The 26,751-nt window shown below is 36.3% G+C and overlaps 1 long non-coding RNA gene across 1 annotated transcript in view; it reads right to left on the bottom strand.

Annotated features, from left to right (window-relative positions):
- Positions 1-5,534: 5,534 nt before the first annotated feature.
- The window catches only part of LOC116156466 (uncharacterized), a 59,007-nt gene continuing 37,790 nt past the window's right edge, over positions 5,535-26,751 (bottom strand). Inside the window, exon 5 of the long non-coding RNA XR_010382412.1 lies at positions 5,535-5,820. This is a non-coding gene — a long non-coding RNA (uncharacterized LOC116156466). The remainder of the gene's footprint in view (positions 5,821-26,751) is intronic.

The raw sequence follows: 26,751 nt of genomic DNA, 5'->3' as shown, positions 1-26,751 counted from the left end.
TCAAACGCTGGCAGTGTTCCCAGAATATGAACCAGTTGTTTCTTCTACACACTCTCTCCTTGTCCCCCACCAACCCAACTGCTTTCAGAGCAACGTGCCGTAACCAAACTTATACCCGCTTTAATGAGAATTTAAAGTGCATGAATCAAAGCAGTGCTTCTCAGGCAGCCACCGACTCTCTCTGGGGCAAATTAAGACAGTTGATACGCAATGTAGTGAAAGAAAAGGCAGAAAAAAAAGTGTGCAGGAGACATCTCCTCTTTCAAACTGAAGCGCAGAAAGGATGTATGTATAAACAAGTTTTCCCTGAATTATCCATTCCTCCCCCCTTTTTTTTAGCTATTAGAAATCTCATCTAAGAATTGCCCTAACTGTTCTCACTGGAACTGACAGCAACTACCCTTTCATTCTTCTGATAATAACCTACACCTTAATTTCAACTTCCCATCCCTTTTTTTTTTGCTACAATGGGTCTTTAGTAGAACAGTATTTCTGCTCTCATGGTGAAGGACACCATAATCCATGTCTATTATGCACCCTGTTCAATAAGAATACTTTCTAAAGTTCTGAGAGGATGTTTTCCTTTAAGGCATTCTTGGACAAGGATTTGGAGGACACTGTAATAGTGGGATCCTATAGAAATTTGAATTTATACCACAATGCTAAGAGATCAATCATTATTTTCAGTAAGAAGCTTTTATGCGTCTAATTCTTTTACATTATGAAACATCACCACTTAATTTAGCTTTTGAAAAATGCTGATTTTAGAATGTTCACATTTATAAAACAAAAAATGTAAGTAATATAAATATGTAATAAGAGAGGACTGATTAAACACATTATGGCACATTTAATATATGATCATATAGGCAAAACTAGAGACAAGGAAGGACTGTGATATTTGACAAGGTGAAGATGGAAGGTTCTATTAGTTTCTATTTTACACACACACACACAGATGATTGAAAGATTCACGTGCATGTATCAGGGCTGCATATTTAAACTCTGCTCCACAGATGGGAAATAAATATAACTTCTTTATTTTCTTCAAGTGATCTAATTTCCTCACTATTTCCCATGCTTCTGGGCTGAAAGAGATAGATAGATGGGGATAAATTGCTAATAACAATCAGGTTTTTCCAGTTTAAAAGTCAGTTCAAAAGATCCAGTACATTTGGGGAAAATTCTTAGTTAGTTTTTGGAATTTCTCTATTCTCCCTCAGATTCTCTCTAGATGACATATGGGTGGATGGAAAATTATATGACTTTCTGGTTGTTGAGGAGAAAGACTTCCTTTTCCCACAATGGCCTTTTATCTGTACTAACTTCTGCAGCTCATTTCTCCCTGCCCTTGCTCTGGTGCACATTAAGGAGACACTGGTCCCATCTGCTCTCTTAGTGTTCCATGCTATTACCAACCCCTCCTGCTCGTGGCCTTGACTACTCAAGTCTCGTTTCAAAGTCCCCAATCACATGGCCTCTTTGTCCATGTACCGTGCTTCTGCTGGTCCCCCAGCAAACCTTACAATGATATGTCCCTTCAAGGAATCTCACTGGGATTTCTGGACCACAGTTAGCCTTCCAAAGGCCACGGGGAGCCAGAAGTCCTCTGTCAGGCTCACTTCCCACTGTCCATGTTCTGCTCCTCATCATTCACCCTGCTGGTTGTGGTACCAAACTGGAGTTGGGCTTCTTCCAGCAGCTTGAATCATTTCCCATATTCGCCTAGGGAATCGACACTAGCTTCAGTGTTCTCAAGATCGCCCCACACCTATTCACATGGCTCAACAGCATCCACCTTCAAAATTAGTCCAAGGTGCAATGGGAATGGAATGCTAGCACCTGATTAATTCCTCCTGCCTCTTCATTTCTTCTTTCGGGACCACTCTAGGCCGGAAGGGGTGGGCTTTCAGTTCCTCCTCCTCTCTAAAAGGGGCATCTCTTCCTCCCTGGGGGCATTAGAGCTCACAGTTTGCTCTTAATGATGGGAAAACCATACTCCTATACAGGTAAGTGCTGCTTTTACTATCAATGTAGTAAGACAACTAGGAACTAGGGATTCCTAAAAACAGAAACACATCATTTACATTAAACATTCATTAGCCCTAGAAGACTTAAATAAGCAATTCTCCAATGAAGACATACGAATGACCAACAGGCACATGAAAAAATGCTCAATATCGCTAATTATCAGAGAAATGCAAATCAAAACTACCATGAGGTATCACCACACACCAGTCTGAATGGCCATCATTCAAAAGTCCACAAATGATAAATGCTGGAGAGGCTGTGAAGAAAAGGGAACCCTCCTACACTGCTGGTGGGAATGTAGTTTGGTGCAGCCACTGTGGAAAACAGTATGTAGATTCCTCAAAAGACAAAACACAGACTTACCATATGACCCAGCAATCCCACTCCTGGGCATATATCCACAGGGAACCCTAATTCAAAAAGATACCTGCACCCCAATGTTCACAGCAGCACTATTTACAACAGCCAAGACATGGAAACAGACTAAATGTCCATCAACAGATGACTAGATAAAGAAGATGTGGTATATTTACACAATGGAATACTACTCAGCCATAAAAATGACAACATAACACCATTTGCAGCAACATGGATGTCCCTGGAGAATGCCATTCTAAGTGAAGTAAGACAGAAAGAGAAAGAAAAATACCCTATGATATCACTCATACGTGGAATCTAAAAAAAAATGACAAATGAACTTATATATAAAACAGAAACAGACTCACAGACATAGAATACAGACTTTTCATTGCCAGGGTGGAGGGGGTGGGAAAGAATAAACTGGGAGTTCAAGATTTGCAGATACTGAGTGGTATATATAAAATAGATAAACAAGTTTTTACTGTATGGCACAGGAAAATATATTTAATATATTGTAGTAGCTCACGGTGAGAAAGAATATGAAAATGAATATATGTATATTCATGTATGACTGAAGAATTGTGCTGTACACCAGAAATTAACAAAATATTATAAACTAACTATAACTCAATTAAAAAAAATTCATCAGCCTTGTTATAAAGAGGCATATTTACATGCACATTTATACATAGGAGTAGAGACATATATATGTGCATAAGTAGCATGTTGTATATTATGAAATGAACATTATAAAATATTTATACTTTTATATTTATACATAATTTATATTTTATAACATACCAAAATGTTATCATTATTCAATCTGAGCAATAAGATTATAAGTTATTTCTATTTTCTTCCTCATGTTTTAAATATATAAATTTTCTAAAATTAGTGCATATTATTTTATAATAGAAATAATTTATCAAACAAGAAAATGCATTATTGCAAAACATTTATACACCAGGCTAAGAATTTGGTCTCTTTTAAGTAGCATTTTCCATAATATTTAAAATCTTTCTAGTCGGAGCAATAGCAAAATCACTTAAAAATACAATTTAAAATGTCCAAGGATTTAAATGTTTAAGTAATTCCTCAGGATATATATGCTGAGTTGGTCATGATATTTTACATTTTGCATTTTACACTTAGCAGAGGTAGCGCTTGTTTCCCATTTGAAGATGGAAGCTCTGGGTAGTTACCTACAGACGATGCTGGACCATTCCTCTCTCCATCCTCCTGGCAGCGGCCATCTAAGGGTATCACTAGTCAAGTGGATTTAGCCTTTCTGGGCAATCATCAAGAATGTTAAGTGGTGTCTACCAAGGCTGATCTGCATGTGGACTTCTGGATGTGTTCAGCTTCTCCCATCTGAAAATCACAACTCATCTTGTCATCTTCCTCCCCTAGACACACACACACACACTCACACACACACACACACACACTCACGCTTAATTGGATCAAGACCTCCAAGTACTCCAGTCTTGAAACCAAGTAGCCCCAATGTAAAGGTTTTCTTTCCTGTTTGCTCCTTTTGGATTGATAGCTTAGTTCTGTAAATGAATTTGCAGAGTCCCCAAACTTGTGCTATGTATAAACTGTAAGTTGAAAACAATTTTTAACAGATCTCTCAAAATTTGAAACTAAGAAAATCTAATGTGTACATTAAAATGTGTTTGGCTTCTTATCTTTAATCATTATTTTAACAGCGCTGAAGCTAATTCTAAACTTAAGAGGTAAATCTCATGAAAGATCTCTGAAAGAGCTGAAAGATGTGTTTTGGATACTAAATAACAGTACTAAAGTGTGCTGGAAATAAAGAATATTTTCATCCTCATCTCAGTAAACATTAAAATACATAGTGTTCTGCCCCTCTAGACATCAAGTAGACTATTACACTATTCCATTTTGATTAAAAATTCTAGTTTTTGAAAACCCAAGATTATTTCCAGCAATTATTTGAAAATTCACTTTCTAGAGTATCTGCAGAACATCTTATATTTCACAGAGACCCATTTCTGGGAGATAGCATGGAGAGAGGGGAGTAGAAATGAGTGCAGTTTGTGGAAAAGCAAAGCTTGATCTTAAAAGTTATGTCTTTTTCTTTAATGCACAACAACAGCTATCTGGCATTTTAAGCACTGTGTTAAGTGGAAGGAAATTAAGCTGAATCCAGTATTTGCACTATTATTTGAACAAGGTTTTTTTGTGCTTCGGTATACAATCTCGAAAATAAGTCTATCATTCCTGGGTGGTCACTGCAGAGACAGCTTCACGTATACAAAATATAAAAAGCATGCATGAAATATGCCAGTATATTAAATTAACATCTTGCAAACGCCCCTCTCCAAAATCCAGATGCTTATATTGCTTTTGACAGACTGTAGGCGGTAAAGTTTTAACTTTAAAGAAGGGGCTTTCTGTTTCTGTTTTCAAGTTAAAAATAATGAAAGGAAAACACACTGAAATTCCCACATTATTAAATAAAACATCTAAGTGGCCAGGGGCCAATCATTGTCACGCCATGAACAAATGCCTTACGGTAATATGTTCCATAACTGTTTGCTAAAAACTACCAATTTTAACACATTTGCACATGATTAGACACCATAAAAAGTTGCTTATTGAAGCCAGTGTCATAACACTGTTACTCATGCCCAAGGGGAGAGCAGCTTCAATGCAAACCTGAATAAGAAAGGTGGTGTGAAATAAGTTCCACGTTGTGAAAACAGATCCTAAGCAGATCTGCCAAATAGCTGACTCCATTCAATGGTCAGAAGTTCAAAACATCATCACGAGTCTGTGCAGGGCTAAGAAAATGTTAACTGAAGAATTTTTGAAGCAATTAAATTATGCAAAGATAGATGCTTAACATTAAATTTTTGCAAAATCTTTTTGACTCCAGTCATTCATTCAGAAAATAAATGCTTAATGTAAGGAGGGATTTGGGGCTGGCTTTCTTCAGGTGAGCTCTTGCAAAAAATTTTTTAAAAAGCAAAAGAAATCTTCTATTATATCTAACTACTAGGATGCTAAGGGAAAACAAACAATGCAGGAAGAATTTTTCAAGTTTTAATACCATCGGAAGTTATGACTTCATAAAAACAAAACAATAATAGAAAAGTGAAAAATGAATCCAGCTACTTTGGTGTTCCTTGGCGTCCTCTGATTCTCAACTGCATGACTGCAATCCCTACCTTCGTCATCACGTGATGTTCTCCTGTGTGTCTTTGTCTTTGTATGGCTGTCTTCTTACAGGGACACCAGTCAGATTGGGTTAGGCGTTTATGCTACTCCAGCATGACATCATCTTGACTAATTACATCTGCAACAATCTTGTTTCCAAACAAGGTCAAACTCTGAGATACCTGGATTTAGGACTTCAACCATCTTTTTAGAGGCACATGACTCAACCCATAAGAGTATCTGTGGAGTTAAAGACACAATTAATGACAGATAAGAAAGTGACAATAATTTCTTTATAAAGGAGAAAAATACTAATCAATTTAGAACTTGTGTTAATTTATAGAGTGTTGTCATTAAAAAAAGTGTTGAGCATATATTTTTAAACTAAGGAAAAAGTATTTTTAGGTCTGGGTGGTAGATCTTTAAAAGCTTTATTATTGAATTTTGATACCTGAGAAGAATTTCTAAACACCGTTGATCTGTTGAGTTTCTCTAATAGACAATTTCTAGATGAATTAAATTTCCTAGATTTCTCAAAGACGCATGCCTCACAAAACTGGGCCCGTACAGGTTGTACAGTTAAAAATAGTGTTAATTTTAAGGTACAGTCTTGGTTCTTTCACTCACGAAGTAAATCACATACCTGCCACTTTCGTTTCTACACTTGTAAAATAGAGACTCTAAAGTTGACTCCATTCGGTTATTTTAAGACTGAAGATAACGTATAGAAAAATACTGTAAATAGTAAGACTGAATCCCATAAATTATTATTAGTACCATGCAGTTCATTTACCCCAGTATCCCCAAGTAATGTCCTACTAGGCACACAAGGAGGACGATCCAGAGGACTGCATGTGGTATCCCCAGCCTTCACCTCGTGGTATTCTTACTCCTCTCAAATACTATTCCAGTGGTTTCAGCATCTGGAATTTTATCTGGAAAGAGTGAATGTCCTCTTTATTCCTCTCTTTTTACAGTACAAACATCATATGTTTAAAGGTGGACTTTTTAGGAAAAAAATAGATTAAGAGTTATTGTAAAACATGTATCAGAAAGCCCCCATTGGCCATTGGGGTAACTTCTTATTTTTGGATTTTATCCCTTTCAGAACTTTGAGCTTCTAAGCACTATCAAGTCTTCTCGTGCTTCTGCTTGACAGGAACTGGGAGAGGAGGAGCCAGGGTGGGTCCACAAAGAGGCCAAGTGTGGTGCTTGAGCCAGTGCCATTTTGTTTTGAATTAAACAATTTTAAAATCAGGTATGGTTTAATCCCAACAGAATATACTGATGTTCTGTGTTTATTTCATGGAGTTCTGATAAATGTGAGCACTCATAAGTTCTCTATCCCTATTAAGATAAGTAAAATTTTTATCACTCTAGGTGGTACCCTGTGGAGCTTTCCAGTTAATTCTCACACACTTCAACTGGATCTCACTCCTCTGATTTCCATCATCATAGCTTAGTCTTGCCTCTTCTAGAATTCTATCTGATGGAATTATACACATAATTTTGATGTCTGGCTTCTTTTGCTTGTGAACATGTGAGATTCATTATATTAGTGAATGTATCAATAGTCTGATTCTTTTTATTGCTGAGTATATTGCATTACATGGATATAGCACAGCTGGTTAATCCATTTCCTTGTTTATGGGTATTTGAGTACAAATTGAGACTCTGGTTTAATAATCTTTTCTCTCTTTGTGCTTCAGTTTGTATGCTTTGTGTTAATCTGTGTTCAGGTTTATTGATCCTTTCTTCTGTTCTTTTCAATGTCCTGATTTTTTACTTCATATTGTCTTTGTATTGTATTTTTCAGATGAGTAATTCATTTGTTTCTTTTTTATAGCTTCCAAATGTATCCTGATTTTTTACTTCATATTGTCTTTGTATTGTATTTTTCAGATGAGTAATTCATTTGTTTCTTTTTTATAGCTTCCAAATGTATCCTGACAATTTTACTTATCTTTTACTCTGGGTTTTATAAAATTTTTATCAAAAATAGTTTAAAATCTTCAGCTGTCAGCTCCAACATTCAGGATGTTTGTAGGCCTGTTTCTGTTGACCGACATTTTTTTCTTGACTATGGTTCACGTATTTCTGTTTCGTTGCGTATTATTATGATGTAATTATGCTATGATATCTACTTATCTTGTGTGAAACTCACAGAATTCAAGCTATGCTAAGTAGCTCAAAATGGAGTTAAAGTGGCCAAAGTGAACTCCCATATTAGTTGTTTTGAAATGTACAGTTTAAGACTGTGAGTGACTTAAAGTGATAAATTAAGAGTGTTACTTTAGGTAAGGAATTTGTTTGGCAATATCTGTGAAAATACTTCACTGGAACAGAAGGAGTAACAATAGAGGCAAGACCCCCTGGAACATAACCATCACACCCTACTGGCAGATCCCTTAAAATGAAACCACTGAGCCAAGCAACTTGAAGGCTCTTTGCTGGAAGGCTCCCCTCCACGATGCTGAGAGCTGTTTCAGACACTGCCCGAGGCTCTGCCAGAACAGAACGTGGCTTCCTATTCATGCGTTCGCAAGACCAATTGCCAGCCTGGAGACCACTGCTCATGCTGAGATGCCTCCTTCCCGGATTCTTCTTGGAGTGGTCCATCACCCTCGTCTCTTCTCTGCCTACTTCGACTAACCTGTGTTGCATGCTAATTGTGTGCAATAAACTAATTGATTTGTGAATTGACAATTGGATATGTTTCCTATACCTCCAATCTCACCATTCTTACCTGACCTTACTGCTGGTTGAAAAGAAGAACGGGATACGTATTAAATATAATACTGCTAGGCACTAAGCTAGTATCATATGTTTTAATTTTTAGCTCTCAGAGTTCTTGTGAAAGAGATATAAATATACACACTCTTTCCACAATGTAGAAGCAAATTCAGGACATATGTGGTAGGAGATTGGCAGTTCCCACTTCTGTCTTCTGCCCATCAATTACATTACTAGGATGGGCTACACAAAAGACCTCTTTCTTGCCCTGATGCATGTTGGTGCCACATGTCTTCCTGGTCTTCAAGGGTAGAATCCATCTCACGCTCTCAAGTCACTAAATTTGCTCCTATTGTTTATCAGGATAGGAAGGAGTAAAAATTTGACACTACCTTTGGAAATTGTATCGACCATGTTATACATCAATGAAAAACTTTACAAATTAGAAATTATTTAATAGCAAAAATAATTTTCAAACAATTAACCATATCAGAGATGATCACAGATGCAGACAATATCTCAATAAAATACACAGTTGGGATTGTGTAGCAGAGCTATCTATAAGAGTGAAAACGGTCAGCTCAAATGTTGATGAAATTGTGAAGTTAGTTTGTCCTCCAACCCTCTTAAAAATTCTTTTCATGAGTTTCCCAATATCTCCTTGAAGCTACTCAATTTTATAAAACCCAAGTCAACTCAATTTAACAGAACTTTATTGTGTACTTAGTACAGCAGCCGGTGTGAGATATTTTGGAGCACAAAAAAGGGGACACATATTTCCTCCCTTAAGTTGCTTGCACCAATGCAAACCTTTAACGCAGGAGCAGCAATTTTAGATGTCTGGAAGGCTAGGCAAGTGACATGAAGCAGGTGGTGGTGGACTGGTTGGGAGTGTAGTAAATTGGAGAGCAGAGGCAACCATCTACTGGGGCAAACAGCCAGCTGCTCATCTCCAGCTCATTACTGCCACACAGAAACAAGGCTCAGATCTTGCGGTTCTTTTTTTCTCAAGAGCATTTTTATGTGAAATTTGAGTTTTAGTCATTGACAACAATTCTTTTTAATTAGATACTAAAAAAAGTATTGCAAGTTGAGTGTGACATACAGGCTGAAAATTTTAAAACCACAACTTTGAAGTGTATGCCTGGACTAGTCAGCTCATTCCATGAGAATAATTAATCAATCCTTTTTCAAGCACTGCCATTCCACTGAAAACTATCCATGAGATCTGGGTTACCAGATCTGCTATAGATTGAACATCTCTTTCCAAAATCCATCTATTGAAGCCCTAATGCCCAACACTATGGTCTTTGGAGGTAGGGCTGGGGGAAGTAATTAGTTCATGAGGGAAGAGTCCTCCTGAATGAAATTGGCGTCCTTATGAAAGGGACACAAGACAGGTGATCCCTCAGCTACAGTGAGAATGTAGGCTACATTGAGAATACGGCCATCTGAAAGCCAAGAAGAGTTTTCACCAGGAGTGGTGCCAAAAGCTTGGATTTCTAGGTTCCAGAAGAGTGGGAGATAAACTTCTGTTGTTTAAGTCACTCAGCCTATGTATTTTGTTGTCAGCCCAAGCTAAGAGTCAAAATAAAATAACATTTTTTTTTCTACTTTCAACTTCCTTTTTACTCAGCAGCATTTGCCAAATGTGACCATTCCTTCCTTGTGGTGCCATATTTTCTTACCTTCCCTCCCAATACACTGGTGACCTCTTTCCGGTTTCCTATGTGGCTCCATCATTCTAAATGATATTCAGATGTGGGTGCTACTCACCTTTGTATCTCCAATCTAGATTGTTCTTCTGTGCCTCACAACCATATAAACCACTTGTATGTCCAACAGGTACCTTGTCCAGAGATCTACTCTTAATTTTCCTTTTACCTTATTTTCCTGGAGTCAGCTTCATTACAACAAACAGTATCAGTTGCTTAATCCACTCACTTCCTCAAGGTATAAATCTGAGATTCATCCTTGATATCTTCCCCTCAAATATGTCTGTTTCTCTCTATATTTACTGTGGCCACACTAGCCCAGTCTACCAGCATCTTTTATCTTGATCACTAAAAAAAAAAAAATCTCAAAGTTCTTCCTTGAATGAATCTTTGCTTAATCTCATAGAGCGAACAAAGACCTTTTAAAACTGTAAGTCTTATCATGTACTTCTCTATTTTAAAAACTTTAGTGGCTTTCTAGGATCCTTCGGTAAAATTCAAAATTCTTACAACGGGCTGCTGGTTCCGGGTGGTCTACCCTTGCTGCCTCTAATACCACATATTGTCTTGCTCAGTGCCCACCACCCACGATTATTTCCTCCAGCAAACCAAATTTCTCCCCATGTCTGAAATATAAACATGTACACTAAAAAATTTAGAAAGAATTTCTCTGTCTAGCTTCCATAGGATTTATAAGGTATCTCAGCCCTTCAACTAAGTTCTCCTAGCCTATGACAAGGTCAGAAGTCCAGTGAAATGTTGATAAACCCCTGCATATATTATCACCTTATCCATCATGTAGAACATTCCTGAGAAACTGAGTAAACTGCAGGCAGGGTTTTTCATGCATGTGAATGACCTTTCTGATACCAATTTTTCTTATTTTATCCTGATACAAACTCTTATCCTATTAATTGTTTTTTTTTTAAAAAAAAAAGATCATTTCCTCACACAGAATCTACATAAATTCTTGCATTGTATATTCCACTTAGAAGATCACATTATCTCAAACTGGATCTAGAAGCGCCAAAGAAAATCTAAATATATTCTCTTTTTTCTAGAAATATTTATTGAGCTCTTACCCTATGAGAGACATTGTACTATGCTACTGGGATATACTAATAAGAAAAAAAAAATGGAAACTCTTCATGGAGCTTCTGGAACAACTGGGGAGACAGCTAGAAATCAAATAATCATACAAATAATAGATATTATAAACTGAGATAAGCAATACGAAGAAAAGGGTCAACGTGCAATGAAAGAGTAAGAAAAGAAATTGGCTTAGTTTAGGGGGCTTAGGAAAGCCTTCCTTGGAAGTAACATCTGAGCCAAGATATGAAAGGTGAGTAGGGATTAACCAGATGCAAGGGAGTTTAGGAAGTCAGGAAGAAGGAGAGCTTTCCAGGGGTGGAAATAGCATGTGCAAAGGCCTTGAATCCAAAGACTTTGATATATGCAAGAAGCTGAATGAAGACCAGTGAGACACAGCCACCAAAAGCAAAAGAAGATTTGGTGAAAGATGGTATTGGAGGAATAGGTGGGGGGCAGATCACCCATGTGTCGTTCTGAAGTTCAAAAGAGAGCTACTTAAAAATTCTAAACATTTTGTTTTACAATTTTTCCTTCATTGCTCATCAAAATTTTATAGAGAGAAAGGAAGGCATAAATAGAAATGTCTATGGGCTCTGCCCATTAAGTAATTTATATTAAAAAATCTTACACATATTAAATTTGGAAAAGTCTAAAGACTGAGAAACACAGATTTTTAAAAGGCAATATTTTGCCTGCATGCTCTTTTTTTTTTTTAATCCTAGTGAGTGGATGTGGGCTGATTCCAAGGTGAATTCTCAAGCCAGTACTAGCCTGGACCAGCTGTCAAGTCACAAGCAAATGCAACCTGTTGTCATTATGTTACATGTTTCACCTAGAAATCATTGAGGAGGAGTAAATGTGCTGCCAGACCACACTTACTGCCTTCCTAATGTGCGGGGAGAGCACACAACTCAGCCCTGCTGAGGTCCCTGCTTGGCACCATCACGAAGGGCTGCTCAAACCTAGACAAGTACAAAAAATGAACATGTGGAGGAAAACCAGAAGGTGCGAGAGAACTGATCATTATGAGAGCTACTCAGTCTGCTCTTTTAATAATATAGAAGAGGTTAAGTGAGCTCCTTAACCAGAGTGCTTAAACACTGTGTCTGAACCTAGGGCCTCACCACTGATACAAATTTTGATAAAGCAACTTGACTTTGGGAATTTAATCTGTATCAGTTAACAACAACAACAACAAAATACATTGTTGTTATAAACATTCTTCCTACATATATACATATACACGTACATATGCATTTATATATACGGATTTATATACAAGAATGCTTATAGCAACATTGTAAGGACAAAAACTTGGCAACATCAGTAAAAGAATGGTTGCATGAATTATGACAGAGCCAAGCCCTGAAGTATTTACAATAATGAAGCATGCCTGTGTGTTTACCTGGAGAGACGTCCATAAAATAATGTAAATTAAGTGAAAAGGAAATTGGTGTATGTAACACAACCTCATTTTGGTAAATAAACAAAATATGGATACACACACACACACACATATACACATAAATATTTAGTATAAATAGAGAATGTGTTCAAGGATAACTGTTTTATTCAATGAGTTGGGCTTAGTAAGATTCAATCACAAAAAAAATTATTTCTTAGTACTCCTTGTCGAACTCACTGTGTTGACACTTTCTTTCCCAGACCTGTATGGAATTTCTAGTAGGTCCCATAGGTTTTACAGTCCCTCTAAGATAATTTTTAGAAGTCCTCTGACAATAGATTATGCCTATAAAGTCCATAGGGAAAACAAAACAAAAACAAAAAGGCAACTAAAAAAATGGGCAAAGTTCTTTCTAAACATACACTCTACAAAAGAGAATACCAACATGCTCAATAAATGTATCTAGTAAAGTGGAACATATCTGCATCCTGTCACTCAGCTATTCTTAGGTTTATACCCATCAGAAATGTGTAAGCATGTTCACCTAAGGATATATGCTTAAATGTTCAGAGCAGCACTCTCTGCATCAGTGAAAAGCTGGAAACTATCCAAATTCCCATCAACAGTAGAATAGATTAAAAAAAAAAAAGTTAGCTGGAACATAGTTTATGAACAGACAACTTTTGTAGGCAAGCCAGAAAGACTTGTCTTCCTCAAACCAGCATTGCATTTATCTACTTTTCTATCTCCATGACGTTTTTGTCATGCTGTCCTACCTCCTGCATCCCCCACTGTTCCTCCACCCAGAGGAACAGCTACGCAAACTTTAAAGCTAACTAAAATGTTATTCATCCCACTAAATATTTTCTGATGCAGCAAAACTCTTCTCATTATCCAAATTCCCATTTTATGTGTCCACTCATGCTTCCTGCTGATGACATAAGAAAGCAGAAGCAAGCCATCCTCAAACGTTCTGATGGGGATTCCACCACAAAAATACAGTGCTGGTAGACAGGACAGCCTTGAAGAGCAGAGGTGAACTACTTCCCCCTAGACTGAAATGAGAGAAACAGTCTTTTTTCTTGCTTGTGCCATTGGTAAATGTGGTCTCTGATAGAGCATGTGAACAAAGAACCTAGCAGGGACAGTATTCTCATATCAACCCGATCCACCAGGATGCTGAGTCAAGAGGGTTTAATCTTCCCTTGTCATTGCTCACAATGTCCAGCTTTAAATGTCCGATGGCATTACCCTCAGGTTGTCACAAACACTCTCACTTCAATAATTAGTTTCTCTAGTTCTTTGGGTCTTCCTAAGGAAGAGCCCATCCTTAGGCTTAAGTTGTTTCAGATGGGAAGCCCCCACACACCCTGCTCAGCTCTAAGACATTTCTTCTGAAAAGTCTGTACTGAAAATTAGTCTTACTTTGATACTGGATATCTATTTTATTGGCACATCAGTCCAAACTAAGAGAGGAACAGTTCTGTTCTATTTGAATATTCTGTGTTACAGCTTTCAAATGTATGAAGACTCTGGTGGAAGTATTTCATTGGCCATTACATCCAATCCCAGACCTTCATGAAGTACCTTCTGTGTGCTAAGAACTGTAGGCAGTAACAAAAATATCAACATGGTTAAAAACAGAGTCCTACCCCATTGTTATTTTTATGATTAAGGCAAAGCAAGTATTAGAATAATAAGCTAACTCTGAAATACTGTTTTCACAATATTTAATATTAACTTTAGAAATTTTAACACTATTTAACAATAACGTCTATCAAGAAAAAAGAGCAAAGAAGTACTAGCATAGTTTTGTTTGTATTTTTTTCTGTTTCATTTGATATCTGCATTCAGGCCCAATTCTCATTTTCTTGAGTTAATGACCAAAGAAAATAAGCTTCCTTTATAAACCCTCTATTTATGAAACTTTCTTTTACTTTTCTATGAGCTTGGACTCAATGTTGTTTTTTCTTTTTCTTTGTTTGTTTTGGGGGGGTTATTAGGTTCATTTATTTATTTATTATTATTACTAATGGAGGTACTGGGGATTGAACCAGGACCGAACCCAGGACCTCCTACATGCCTAGCACGTGCTCTGCCACTGAGCTATACTCACTTTCCACCCACCACATTGTTTTAAACACGTGAAAAGACTAGTTGGCATTTTTTCAACATGCTTCAGAGGTTTGAAAGATCTAGTTTAATAAGAGACATTATCAGAAGCCTGAAGGATTTTCTGACCCACAACATATTTCTGGAAGACAGTGTAGAGTCATGTAAAAAGAATTAGGGGTATTTAGGTTACAGCAAAATTAACAAATTCTTTTAGTTCTATGACTTTGGCTAGTTTTCTAAACTTCCAGAACTACAGTTTGCTCATCCTTATAAAGATGATAATGCAGTCTACTTTATGATGTTGTCTAGTGGATTCAGAGATAAAGTATACACTGTGCTTAGCATCAAATACTGTTAGTTTCCTTTCTTATCCACTTATCTGACAGTGTTAATATTAAGACTCATTCTTTTCTAAACATTTAACACTTTTCTACTTGGAAAACACTTTGAGTCTTAAAAGTTACTTTGTTATTGGAATTACATATTAAAATACTAAAACAGTTTCACAAGCACTGGGCTATTAAGGCCTGGTCGGCCTGAGTCGGTGGCAGAAGGGTACAAAGGGAACAGGCCTCATGTTCCGCGTTTGTGAATTTCCTGTGAATAATAACTGCTTCACTGGGGGTTGGTCATTTTATCAGGATCGGTACTATATAAGAAAAAATAAATGCACATCTTAGATTGGAAAAAGACTCTCTCTCAAACAATTTTTAAAAAGTACACCTCTCTCTTTTTTTAATCTTTTTGACAACTTGATTGGGGAGTCGGGGTGGAACGTGGCCCTACTTAAGAAAAGTAAGCAAAGTATTGGCAGGCAGTGACTTTAAATTGCACATTAAACTAATCCAGGGCTATGCCTTAATAAAGGCTAGGGCTGGGAATTCTTATGGATTTTCTAGCTCATTGCCGGGACAACATCGAAAGGCAATAAATGTTCTATTACTTACACAAGCTGCTAGTTTTCAGAAAATTAGTCACCAGTGACCTTCTACCCTTTGTCTTGCTCTCCTTCTCAGTAAGTGTACCTGATCTGAATCAAATGCAGCCCAGTCCACAGAGAAGTTTGTCTGATAACCTCCTACAAATCTAAATAACTGGGTTTTGGCATTAGCAATAAAATAGATCTATTAGGAGAAAATACAATTCTACACATTTATTTTACCTGAAACTAAAGCTCCATGCTCAAGTTATTGTTTTAAGTAAATTAAATCTCATTTCAGATAAATCTCAGTTCAAACAAGTTGAATATGAAAATGCATTCAGCTTAAAGTTCTTGGCTTTTATACACGTAACCAATGATAGAAGATTCTTACAATTTTTTGTGAGTATTTGCCTACATGCAGGACTATGAGTGTATGAGCAATGAGGGGATAACCATGAGGCGGAGGGGGCTGGAGTCTCAGGGTTGATAGCGGAGAGGAACAGAAAAGGAGAGAAGTTATATGATTTGGGGGTGCCAGTCCTTATATTGAATTATATTGATTAGTTTTCCAGTTAGCAGGGAGACCTCCTTCTGACCCTATTTTCAGGGTCACTACATCATAATGCAATCTCGCCAAGAGTCTAGTATCCCTCCCCATATTGCTTTCCAAGGAAAGTATGGACCTGAAAATGCCCATTTAAAGCTTTTTCTTTTTTCCTCCTTTTGCAGGACTCCACCTAACAAATGCATATATAAATTGTATATAGAGTGTAATAACACACAGTGCAGTGGACACAAGATATAAAAATGGTTCCAACCTTTTGAAAAAAAAGGCTATTTTAGAAATTGAATCTCGTGAACAGCATTTCATCTGAATCAGGAAAATAAAATGATAACATCTGACAAACAGGTGGATCTGCCATAAGATGGATGCCTTACTAGAGAAACCTTAAATTTGTATTAGTATATGGTTGAAACATATAGCAAACACTAAAATTAAAGACTGGCAGGAGATATTTTTGGTTTAGTCATGTGCATTTTCATCTTAGACTGAACATTAAGTGGAAGACAAAATAATTATGTTTCTATGAATATTTATGAACCAAGAAATACTTGCTTTTTTTAAAATGATGAAATAATTTCAAGACTTTTAGTCCTATAAAATGTTATTTATATGAAAGAGCCTGGAAAGTCTATCGTTTAACAAGGCATTTGCAGTAATTCATGAAAAACTGACAAAGAGACATTTTGACATCATGTGGACAAAGTAAATGGCATTTTTCACGTTTCAACTAATTGTACTGACACTGAACTATCATACTGACAATCCATAGTGTGATGTCACTTGACAAGCGATTACAGCTGTTGATGCTTTGGAATCTGTTTCCTTACCTGCTATGCCTCTATGTCTTCATACCTTATTTGACTAAAGGAAGCTGTTCCGTCTTTGGACATGGATTTGTGTATAATGCGGTAACCCAGACTTCTGGTTCTGTGCTGAAGCAGGTCACTTTCACTCCCACTTTTTCTCCCTTTATATGCACACTTACTAATTGGATGTTAATCTACTTTTCTCTTCATTCAGAGAGAGCCTGGGCCACTAGCATCACTCCATGAATCAAAACCTTCAGCTGACTCACTAGACTTGCCAACTCATATCACCTGGAAAATGTCATGGAGCCAACTTCTTTTTATTAATGCAGGTCATTCTATAATGTATGAATATCAATAAAGTATATGAAGTGGAGATGTTGCTGAAAAAGAGAGGATAAACAATAGAATTGCTCTAACCACAAAAGTACAACGTTATCAAATAATTCTCACCAACCAACAAGCAAGACTCAACCGGTGGTACCCAAGTCCTCAAGAGGTCTCCCAGAGCACCCCAATTCTCCACATCACCATCTGCTCTCATTGTCTCAAGCTGTCAGAAATGTCAATGAATGGAGAGACAGAAAGTTTCTTGAAAGTCCTTTCATATCACTGCCCTTGATGCTTCTTTACCCTAAAGTGCCCATGTATTTCCATCAACATATTTTTCCCTATCAAACATGTAATGAGCCTAGATTCCCTAGGTATGAGATGAAAGCAGCTCACTGGCTGTGACTCTGAGATTATTAGTTTCTCGAGTCTGTCTTGCTCAGTAGAGCAAATGTGAAGTCTGCTGACCTGGGAGCTGGCTTTGCTGCTGCTGTTCGTTACATGCCCACAGGAAAATATGTTGAAACCAGCCAGGGTGTCAGTTGAGATTTTTGTAGAAAATAAAGGGAGAGCTATGGAGAGAGAAATAGCTCTTGGCAGAGCTCTTTTTAGCCCCATCTCTCACTGAAGGCCTAGTGTCTTCTTTTATTTATATGACTTTGGTTAGGAGTAAGTTAGTAAAGAAAAGAGATTGAAGCCCAGATAGTGAATCTACAGATGTAATTCAGATTTTAGTTTGATATTTATACCTTGAGTCATGAACAGAGGTTTGTTTTTGGCACAAAATTGCATGCCTGTCATTTCTCCATGATACCATAGTAATTCTAACATAATCTGTGCTCTCCTGGATGCTTTATATTCTGGCTTTATATTGCATTTTATTTATAATATAATCATAATCACAAATGAATAGAAATAATCTTGGCTCACTGTTCTGAGTAGTTGATCCTTTACTCAGACTAGTGGTGATGTAAAGTCTCCTTGTTATAAAATAACAAAATTGGTACCTCTTAAACAGTTTTACTTCATAGTGTCAATGAAGAGGACTGGAAAAGACAAAATGTCATCAGTTTTGTCCAATATTCTGATGAAATTACCTTATAATAATTATCTAATGCTTTTGGAACTCAAATTCAACTATGTATATCTGAGCATCTAAACACATGAAAGCATGATTTTAATGTCATACTTTTTTTTTTTAATGGAGGTACTGGGAATTGAACCCAGGACCTTGTGCATGTATGCGCTCTACCACTGAGCTGTACCTTCCCTCAACTATTTATAAATTAACATGCAAGTGTCTCAGTATTTTCAGTCTTCTGTTGAACTTTCTTTAGATCTATTCATGGTTTGGCTGGAATGGCTGCCTTTTATACAGCAGAAATTGTTGTTTAGTGTATACATCAAAAATTAAAATGAGAGAATTAACTAGGCAATTTGTCACATAGAACACCAAGAAATTTTAAAGGTAAAAACTATTAACTTGAATATGAAAAAAAACCGAAATAATCTCAGCTATAATTAACTTACACCTAACATGATATTTTTAAAAAATTAAAATAAAAAAAATAAAGTTGGATAGATGGATGAAATTATTTGATTAGTTTATCCAATCAGCAGTCATTTCCTGAGCAGCTACATTACATGCTGGACATCATATAAAATGAGGGACACCAGAGGTAATAAAATACAAATTCCTTCCACAAGGAGCTCATAGTTTGTTTTCTATATATAGCTTAGAATGTGGTATGTTCAAGACCAATCAAAATTTATAAATCAAAATTACCTATAGAATGGTGACCGATTCAGTGAATTCTTATTTCCTAAAACTGTGTTTGACCAAGCATCTGGACTGCTCTGCTACAAGAATTCTAGCTACTGAAAGTAGACAGAGATTTAGTGCAGGAATGGGTTGCTACAATGCTGGCAGAGAATTTTCACAAGGACCATAGGAAAGACTCCCACGTCAGGGAGCCACGCCCACTCCTCAGGAGGGCGGGGCACAGGGAGGCTGCTGGAGACCTGCCGTGTTCACCAGGGCTCTGTCATAACAGTTCTCCAGGGCTCAGGAAGTTCTACCTGCCCCGCTACCAATGTCCCTGGACACCCACTGAGCTGATGACTAGGCACTCGAACGTTCAAGCAAAAATACCCAGTGTCTCCAAGATCATGCCTTTTAGCAGCACCAGCTGGAGCCAGGGGAATATAATCCTTCAGTTCTGTTTTTCCAATCTTATACAAGTTCACATTGGTGGGATCAAGTTGTATCCTGAGCTCTACCTTTGAAAGACTAAATAAATACATAAATAAACTTGGGCTCAGAAACTTGGGGATGGCCACCAGAAGAAGAGGGGGACTGTGGAGGCATGCCAGCACACCACATCCGCCTCAGACTGCACCTATTCTAAAATTCTTGAGTCTTGCTTGTTGGTTGGTGAGAATTATTTGATAACGTTGTACTTTTGTGGTTAGAGCAATTCTATTGTTTATCCTCTCTTTTTCAGCAACATCTCCGCTTCATATACTTTATTGATATTCATACATTATAGAATGACCTGCATTAATAAAAAGAAGTTGGCTCCATGACATTTTCCAGGTGATATGAGTTGGCAAGTCTAGTGAGTCAGCTGAAGGTTTTGATTCATGGAGTGATGCTAGTGGCCCAGGCTCTCTCTGAATGAAGAGAAAAGTAGATTAACATCCAATTAATAAGTGTGCATATAAAGGGAGAAAAAGTGGGAGTGAAAGTGACCTGCTTCAGCACAGAGCCAGAAGTCTGGGTTACCGCATTATACACAAATCCATGTCCAAAGATGGAACAGCTTCTAACAGCTTTAGACCTTTAGTCTAAAATTCCCAAAATTTTCTTCAAGACTTTCAGTTAATTAAAATGCAAAAAAACTTAATGCATTTGTTTCTGTGAGGTATAAATATTTCTCAAACTTTGTGTCCCCTGCACCGTTAATTACTACCCCTATGCTCTCTTTCAGGGCTCTACACAAGCTTACCTCTTTCTGGGATGCCTAACATCCACCAGACTTTGCTTCCTCCAGGACCTTACAAGCCTCCCATTAGGCGGCCTGTGCTTACCTAGGTCCCAGCACTTTATATTCTATGAATAAATTGGCTTTTTACTTGTGTGTCTCTCTGGCATGACTATAAGCTCATTGAGAGCATGAAATGAGCCTTGTGTTCAGAGTAATTTATTGCCTGCTATGTATTGCACACAAACAAATGAGTGGGTACTTTTAAACATGACAATTTATTTTATTTTATGTAAATATCTTTTTTCATTACTAGACCCCTTCATGTATGAATTTATTCTGCACGTTGATTAACAATCTGCTATGTGTAATGCATGGCAGATTGTGTGTGGTCCTGGAGATACTCTAACACTATAAATTTAAACCTATCTCTATCCTTGATTTTTAAATGGTATAAAAGAGTGTTTATTTCCCTGACCTTTTTATGTGTTTTAACTTTCCCAGCAGGCTATATAACAAATCCTTTAAAAACAATCTCTTCATTTGTTTGCAATATTTTAGCCTCTATGAGAGAAAAAGAACTAGTAAGAGATATGCCAATGAAAAAGTATAAAACAGGAAAAGTGTAAAATGTGTTTTCATTCTACCTGTCTTCTTGATCTGCTCTGTGACCTTGAACAAATCACTTTACATACCTAAATCATTATCTCTCCAAAGCTGAATTTTAGTTTCCATTGCTTACCTCACAGAAAACTCAAACTGCTTGAAATCTTAACAGAAAGGGTAAAGAGAGTAGCAGATAGAGATTTTCTCTGAACACTTTAAAGAAATTGGCTGTATAAATACAAGACAGTGTTATAAGTACCTGGGACCCAGTGTGGCACAGTGTGTAAGGAAGCTACTTCCAACAGACAGACATGGACTCACGAGTGTGCTCTGTCACCGGAGAGCTGGAGACTTGAGGCTATGCACCTGACCTCTCAGGACTTCAACTCCCTCATGTTTAAAACTATTAAAATACTAAAAGAAAAAAAAAAACCCAAAACTCAATCTGGAAGAGTTATTTCAAGTTTTAAATATATTATTTTGTGCGTTATTTTAGTTGACTGTATAAGCTGCATAAATGTAGGTTAAAGGTTGCACGAAACAGACTCATAGAGACAAGCACACTCCCTCAGGTCTAGATATTAACCCACCTTAGTTGTAAGCACTTGGGTTCATAAAATCACGTGGTATTTTACCAAATGTCTATTTTTTCAAAAATTTCTTGAAGGCGTGGATTCTCTCATTAGGATATTATTATTATCACATCGTGCTTATTTTCCTGAGGAAGCAGCATTGTTCTTTTGCCTAGATTCCCGTTAGCACCATGAAAATGTCTCACTTCACTCCCATAGCAGCTTATATCGTTGTAACAAGGTACTCACATGCTCCCCAAAACTCTTGGCATGTAAGGATTATCCAGATTACAGATTCACACTGAGATGCAGAGGCTTAAATAAAACTAGTGGATTCAGTTTCATCCCGTATCATTATATTAGTTGAAAACACCCAGGTGTAGTGGAGTCTTCTGTAGGAAACTAGAAGTAGAAGATAAAGGTAGTTTACAAAGTTGACATTTTAGGGAGAGTAATCAACATCTTCCCTTTATCATTTTAGACACGTTTAATTGTTTATGAGTTTCATTTACAGATAGCGTTTATCATTTTCCTAGTTTCTTTTTGAATCTTTTACATATGTATAACTTGCATGATAGCTAAGTTTAAGAACTCATTTGGCATAAGAGATAAAATTAATAGCCTATTAATAGTCTTTGGAGTTGAAACTATTTTATGTAGTGTATGTTTATAAAAAATTTGTGGAGTAAACAAGCCCTGTTTAGTAATAAAAGGCAAGCACAGACTTGTTTAAGAAAATAACCATATGGATTATATACTGAATAGTTAAAACACAAAAGAGTAATCGTAACTGTTTGTTTTTAGACCCTCATAAAAGAAGTACAAAAACTGAGTAAATGCTTACAAACTTTTATGGATATCAACAGAGCAATTTTATGCCAGTTAGATCTATCAATTAAAGAGAAGTGACTTGTATTTTGTATGTTTTAAGTTTTCTTTCTTTTAAAAAAATTTTTTTTAGTATTTAGTATTAACTGTATTTTACAAAAGTGTAGTCTGCGATGTACCAGAACAAAAACATACATACATACCTGATCCTTCCCCTAGTTAGTGTGAAAACTGCTGCTCTAACTTGTTCTAATGGCCCCGTTAGACATGTAGAACAGAAACTACTAATCCTCGCTTACATACAGAAAATGCTTATCTCTAATAGATTATATCACATCACTAAGGTCACAGAGCAAGCAAGTGTCGAAATCAAATACAAAGTTTTATTATTCCATATCCTCAGCTCTTCCCCTTAGAGCACACGCTATCACAGTAAGTACTACCCCGTGCTAAAAAGCTGTTTACCTAGGTAGCCTAACCTTGCTTAGTTATTAGCAGTGTGGAGAGAAGCATTAAGAAGTTACAAGATAATATCATCTATCTATCTGTCCATCTATCTATCAGTCATCTATCTGAAGACAGACTTCAAATGTCAAAGGAACATTTAAAACTTATCTAAGTATAGGAGAGAAGGAAGTAAGAGGCTTTGAACTAAAGCTGAAATACTTTATGTGAGTATAAGGAAGAAGAGGTAAAAAATATATGTATATATGTGTGTGTGTGTAAAATAAGTGATGAAAACAGGTATTAAACAAGAAGAAATATAAAATTGATATGATCGAGTGTTAAGCCTTTACTTCAGGGACCATGAATGGAAAGTTGGCATAGCAATGAAATCCTGAGTTGGGCTGCCTTGGTTTGGGGTCAGGGTTTCAATCCTACCACAGTCGCATAAAAAACCTGCCTGGTTTATAACCAGCTATTGCATGGAGTAGACTTGCCCTTTCTATTTGAGAAGAATTGAAAAGTTTGGGGACATTTTAGGGTGAAATATTCCTTCTGAGCTGGTATTCCTCCTTTGGTCTCTTAGGTAACTTAAATGACTTTCATTGAAGACTTTACTGGCAACTATACCACCTGCGGAACTTTGTCCATAGTCGGAGACAGAGTTTTTCCAAATTCCACAAATTCTAAAAATTTCCAGAATTATTCTGAGAAAACCCAGAGCTAGTAACTTGGACATTGCTAATTAATGTTTGCAAATGCTTTCAATATTGATGCTGACTAGGAAATAGAGAAAACTAAATTAAAATTAACCAGAAAAATAAAAGTAGAAAGAAAAACCAAAAAAAAAAAAAAAAAGTTCTGATACTTGAAAAGGATTTAAAGGTTTAGCCACACTGTCACTTCCTTGAAGCCGTCCTCAGTAAGACAATCTTGGAGATATCCCAATATTTGAGCCTGTCATTCTGAAGTCACTTTGGATTTAACTGTCAATAATTTTGGAAGAAGTCTGCATGAAATTTGTTATAGACAGTTTAGTGAGTGATGAGACCTGCATTTGAAAACTTGGAAAATAAATTTGAATTTAGTTTTATTTCCCAGCATGTCAAATTTCTTGACTGGAGGAACAGTTTTGGGGAGTAAATAAGGCATGACAACTATCTAGTGGCAGCTACCTTGAATTTCTGACATATAGCCTCACGAATTTTAAATAATTTACTAGCTGATATCTTGTTAATAAGTCTGATTTTAGTGACTCTAGTGTACAGCACATGTCAACTCAAATGGTTATTACATTTTTTCATTTGACGTCATCTGAAAACATAGGAAAGAGGTTTTTACCTAATGAGATGATCACATTAAAACTTTACATTTATAAAAACAAAGTTTAAAACTCTTTCCATTTAAAAAGAAACAAAAATATCAAGACAGAGATTTACATTTATTATCCAGTGCATGTACTTGATTTTTTAGAAATTTTAAAATTGCACATGATTAGGTATATGATTATAGCTTTCTTTTGTCTACAGTCTCTTGAAACTCAGAAAATTTAAAATAATTATACTTCTTTCATTAGTAGGATACTTATGATTTAAAGACTGTACTTAAGGATTGTGTTAATGCTTCTTCCACCCCAGTGGCCAGAGCCTTTTTAGTAAATTCTGTCCTGATACTAGTTTTCATAACTCAGGAAACATTTTCCATATGTCAAGAAGTATTATCCAAAGGGAGTTCAGAGACACAGCGCTCATGCTTTCTCATCGTCCTTCTGGCTGAAATGAAAGCCCTTCTTGGTGAAGGACCCATCTGAGAAATCACACAAAAGCATTTTTGGTACACTATTGTTCTCTTCCCGGGTTAGCCGCCTCCTTGGACTGGAATCATTTCACAGTTTTTATTAAAATTATTATGAAAGAACAGCTGAAAAAATAAACTGAGTTGTCTGGCTGGATCTTATTTAGTGTCATCAAAGAAAAATGATCTGTCCTAGAGCAAGAGCGTGCATTTTTTAACAGCCAAAATGAACATCTACAAGTCAGCAGAGGTATTCGAATTTGCTGAGGACCCCACAAGTGCATGACTCAATGAACTTAAAAAGGAGCCAAGAAAGAAAAAAAATAATGGAGAAAAGTCAAAATTAGAGAAGTATGAAAAATTAGAAAAGAAAAACAGCTGTAAAAAACTATTATAAAAGCATAGCAATGTGGGCAAAAATAAAATAAAATAAATTATCTAGAGCTGAAATAATTAGAGTAGAAATCCAGATTGTATAAGTATTAATATATTCCTATACACTAAAGTGTAGGTATATTTAAAGACATTGAATAAGTAAATGTAAAGGCAAAATCAGTTATTCTTGTATAAATTTTGAGTAGGGATAGATTCTTAGAAGCACTTAACTTTATCATTGGCAAAGGGAACAGATTTACATGGATATTATCTTTCACTTGTTCAGAAATTCAGTAGACATGAAATCTGTGTCTGCCAAAAAAGATAATAATTTCCTTGAAATTGTTTTTAAAATATTTTAGATCATGACCACATCAATTTGAACATTAGAACTCAAAATGAGATTAGTTAAAATAGATGGATCTTACATGGTTTAATATTTTTTTTCAAATCAGGAAATAAAGTCATATGATTGTGAAGAATGCACAAATTAAGAAGAAATGTGTTTGACTTAACCATGGCTAAAAATAGAAAACAATTACATTCAAGATATTTAAATTAAAACTATAGGGTAAATAATTTTTACAAAGTGTGAATGCCATGGGTAATATCCACATAATATGATGATTTCTTAAGGGGGGCTTTTAAACATAACTCTGTATTAAAATGCATTAGCAAAAGAGCATTTTCTTTTCTGCTTTTTACTATTCCTGCTGTAGCTTAATCACGAACAAAATCAGATAATGGAAATTGTTCTTGCCCACGGGGTTGTAAGCTAAGTAAAATAGAGGGTAAGGAATTCATCCCTTGAGTCCTCTAGATTAGAAGTGCAAATTTGATTAGCAAAACATATACCTGACAATAAGTATGTTAGGCCACTCTGAGTCAAACTAAATATTATCCTCAGGGACTGGCTGAGAGTTGGGCATTGGTTGAAGCTCAAAGAATATAAATTATAAGTGGAAAGACTTGAATGACACAGCTATTTATATATAAATGTATATATTCTTAACTAGTTGAAGACTTTTAAACAGTCTCACAGCAGCTGTTTTCAGGACAACAGGACTCTGAATACTGAAAAAAAAAATGATCTTATCTTTGCTAATGAATGGCTAGAATTTGAAGCAAAAGAACAACTATCAAGAAATGGAAAGTCCATTTAATAGTACTCAAAAAGAATTTTAAAGATTCAACACACTTGTAAAAATGCAATCGTGTAATTTATAAACTTTGACCTCTCACACATATTAAATATATAAAAAAACATTATTGTACTTCCCCAAACACATAACTTGAAATTTCTGGTGAGCAGCAAAACCAAGATATTGATAGATATTTCCCAGGTCTTAACATAAAGGTGCAAAACATTTGGCAAATTAAGCCCGTGTTCAGAGCAGCATAGATTGCGTCTCAGATGTACAGGAGCTGGCAGTGCAAAATAAGCCTGCTTCGCCCCATGTTTGATACCTTAATTGGTCGCTTGTCTTTCATCAGCAGTAAGTTTTAGTGTTTCATTTTGCCAATTATCAAGGTAATTGGGCAGATTTTAAGATACAAAGCGACAGGCTTGAGATCACTTAAAGTATCTAAAAATGCGTTCAAAATGAACATCTATGAAGATTGATCTCTTTTTGCACTAAATCTGAAGGGCAGGGTCTGCTTAAGAAACCTACCTAAATTCCCTGAAAGTCAATGAAGGAGGCTCTTTGCCAAAATCAGCTTTCCCTTGGTGAGAAAGTTCTTTGGGAGACCACATGTTTCATTTTGAGAATTTGTAATAGTGTGTAGATGAAAATATATACATGTATAAAACTATCTAAACTGAAGCCTTTCACATTTAATGTCTCCTTCCTAAACAAGTGATTTAGAAGAACAGGCAAATGCT

The sequence above is a fragment of the Camelus dromedarius genome, chromosome 1, assembly GCF_036321535.1.
Source record: "Camelus dromedarius isolate mCamDro1 chromosome 1, mCamDro1.pat, whole genome shotgun sequence".
Taxonomy (NCBI): domain Eukaryota; kingdom Metazoa; phylum Chordata; class Mammalia; order Artiodactyla; family Camelidae; genus Camelus; species Camelus dromedarius.
The sequence above is the reverse complement of the archived record's forward strand: the minus strand, read 5'-3'. Positions and strand labels throughout refer to the sequence as shown.